This window comes from Cornus florida, unplaced genomic scaffold (assembly GCF_030987335.1).
Source record: "Cornus florida cultivar Cherokee Brave unplaced genomic scaffold, ASM3098733v1 CherokeeBrave_3.0.0_Hap2_Chr03, whole genome shotgun sequence".
NCBI classification, from domain to species: Eukaryota; Viridiplantae; Streptophyta; class Magnoliopsida; order Cornales; family Cornaceae; genus Cornus; species Cornus florida.
The window spans coordinates 33,029,807-33,033,641 of NW_026775573.1; positions in this window are offsets into that span (position 1 = coordinate 33,029,807).

A 3,835-nucleotide genomic window follows, 5' to 3' on the forward strand; every position below is an offset into this window, starting at 1 on the left:
ACTCAACATAAAAGGATGCTAAATTAACACTTAACATACAAGACTAGGCAATGAACACATTAATATAAGTATATAAGCAAATAAGCACGAAAGCATGTAAATAAGTAAACAGTTAAGCATGCTTTTGCACATAGCAAAACACTTTAACAATTAATCACATAAACTATACAAATGACTTCCCATGCAACCCCTATGTAGGCCTTTACCCGTCGTCCTAATGGTTTTCGAACCTCTGCTCTGATACCAATTTTGTAACGACCCTAACTAATGCCAAAATTTTAAAAAAAATTTGGCATGATCTCCGCTAAAAATCATCCTACAACAATCTGTTTAAAAGCATTTTTAACCTATCCCAACACAATAAACATCTAATACATTCCATGGTGGTACAACCACACACTATATCATGTAGGTATCATAATTACAGTCCCAAAATACAGGATTTATATCAAATGTCCATGTTTTATAACGTTTAGACAGCTCATACAAAAGTTACAGCCTATAGGCATAATTAAAATATTAAAAGTCCATGAGTTGTCGTACAAAATGCATTATGCTTAGTTTTACAAAATAGTGAGACCCAAGTACAAAAACAACAAAAGAAGCTCCCTAATTCATACTAAGTCGGTGGTAGAATGTCATCCGCCACTTCTTTCCTGTTTCCTGAAAAAAATGTTAAATAAAAGGGGTGAGCAAAATTGCTCAGTAGGTGGTGCCTAAGACACACATCTTGTATCCCCGTGAATCCAAACAAGGAATCAATTCTAAGTTCAAAACAAATAAATTTCGTGCCATGAATGCAATGTTATGCATGTCACTCCCCATTTTTAGAAAACATCATCACTTCACAAACTGCTAATATAACCCGCCCTTTGGTGACTCCGTAGCGATACGAGAGAAGGATTGGCTACTGTCCCTGACCTTTGGTACCTCCGCAGCGTCATTTGGGGCCTAGATAGCTCAACCACGCTAGGGCAATCTCCCTAGTTCCCTCTAGGCTATATTAACACACCGGCCCTTTGGTGACTCCGCGTCGACCGGGTTTTTCTGAAAAACCGTTTCATCAAATTCTCCCCAAAAATTTCCTTTTTCATTCTTATCAAAACATTGTACCCTATTTCTTTCATGCCCAATGCTATGGATGTATGTCACATGTTTTTACCATTTCAAAAAAAAAATTAGAGAAAAATTTCTACTACACAATTTAGCATGCATCCATATAATAAACACTTAGGCATGACAATTAACATATTAAGCATACTTTACAATAATTTTAGGGGAATTTCCATAAACTTTCATGAATAATTTCTAACAATTTATCAACGCAATAATATAGAGAATCCCATAATCAAGTATATTTTTCATACAATTCAACAATTTCACATACTCACATGCTATATATACAAAATCAAGTCATTTAAAAGGCAAATAAATCAAATTGATCATGCTTGACAACAATTATGGTAGAATGACTCACAAAAGCACAAGATAGTGTGAATTAGAGACCCCTACCTCTATTACATGCAAAACCCCCAATTTGCACCACAAACCCTCAAAATGGGTCAAGATTTTCGGACTCCCTAGGTTGCTCAAAACTGAAATTGCTGGTACACACATGTAGAGCTCACCGTGCTCTCCGTTTTGCCGTAAACGGCACCCAAAATTACCAAGGGATGAAAGAGAAATCAAGATTTGAAGTTGTGAAAGAAAAAAAGAAAAAGAAAACACAGAAGCAGCGAGAAAGAGAGACTAAAGCTGGCCGAGAGAGAAAGAAAATTGGAAACTAAATGGGTCTGTAATGACCTTATATCATAGGTGGGCCCCACAGTGGAAAAAGTAATTGTTTGCTAATTCTATATATATATATTGATAAACATTACAAAAAACATTTTAAACTACAAGATACAAACAAAGTTCTGGATGATGAATAGAAAGAATAACTATAAATGTGATGTTACATAAATATTTCTTTTCCGCCAAAAGAAAAAAAAGATAAAAAATAAACAATAACAATCTATCCTGCAATCAATAAATCATCTATCAAACCATGTGAACCAAATCTTATGTAATTTGATGTACTTTAGATAAAAATAATTGAGAAGTATATATAATAAGGATTACATATTAAGCCATGAAAGATAAAAGTCAAAATTTCCACTATTAGCATATTAAGGTTTGAACGGAATAGTTTGAGAAAGAGAGAGAAAGAGAGGGAGAGTTAAATTAAGATTTGATTTGCATCCATTTGGGTTGACCCGGTAAGCATTCAATTTTTTTATTTTTATTTTTATTTTTTATTTTTTATTTTTAGGGACACTTATCACGTTACTTTTGCTCCACATCAGGGGTAAGCATATATACTTCATACTCACCGGTGAGTAGGCAAGTATTGTTCATTAAATAAAATATGTTTTTAAAAATTTGTTAAAAAAAAAATTTAAACATATAAAAAATAACAAAAATTATCTAGCTCAGCCTATACCATACCGTGCAACTGGATTAGCCACAATTGTTATACCCACAATAGTGTATCATTTTCAATTGTAAATTCTATTTGGTTATAAGAAAATACAGGGATACAAACAAAACTTTAGAAGGTATGAATTTAACTTAAAAAAATAAAAATAAAACTTTGGAAAGAATGGTCTATTGTGGAAATTTCACAAATAATCTAAAAATACAAAGAATAGTACATCATATTTTATTCATACACGATGAAATAAAAAAATGAATAATGTAATATTGAACAACAATATCATTTTTCAATTCTTTCTATACAATGAATCGTAATACATCAATTTGAAAAAAAAAACAAAGCAGACATAGAATATAACATATAATAATCTCAATAATAGAAAAATAACATAATAACAGAAATTAAGAAATGAAGACAACAATAATAAAATTAGTAATAAAAAGTTGGCCATATGGTAGAGGTATGTATAAACACATTGACCTTAAATTGATATAGTTCTTCTCTTCGTGCGGGTATTAGAGAAACTAGTCGATCAGTTCCAAGATATTATCCAATCAGCTTGTAGCTACGTTTCATCTACTTGCACGATCACATGTAAGAAGACTAGGTCTAAGTTTATATAAATCTTGTTGCCCATAAACTCGATCAATATATAAAACATTTTCAAAGAACAAAAATAAAAAGATGAAAGCTTTCCTCAAGAGTTTCACTTACCCATGCATCACCACTCATACCTTAAAAAAAAAAAAAAAAAAAAAAAAAAAAAAAAAAAAAAATTCTCTATATAAAGAATTACATGTAATGTTACTCATTTTTCCTATTTTTCATTTCTTCTAATATTTTTTGTACCTCGTTTTACGTGTCAGACATCGTAGGGTGTGCCGAGTGAGTCCCGAGAGTTAGTTTGAATATTTCTTCAAGTTTAGGACTCTTAGAAATGCATTATTGGTCATTTTGACATTTTTCAGTTTCTCGGGTCGGGAGGTCCCTGACGGGACTCTTAACTGGTATTGTTGTGTACGAGAATTATTTTTCGGGGTTGTTACTCTTCATAAATTATTTTATGATGTATATTTAAGTGGTTATGTGTTTGAAAATGTTTGGTTGTGAAGTGTTTAGTGTGAGTGTGTGTATATATATATATATATAAAGGTAAAAGGGAGATATTTTCTTAAAGAGTGGGCCCCACATGTTTTAACTTGTTTTATATATGTCATTTGGCTCATTTTCAGCCAGAATCTCTCTTCCTTAAGCGGCGCTCTCTCTCTCCTCTTTTAATTTCCTCTCATTTTCTTTTTCTTTTAAGCTTCATATTTCTCCTCTATTTTTCGGTCAATCGGTCGCATTTCCGGTCTTGGT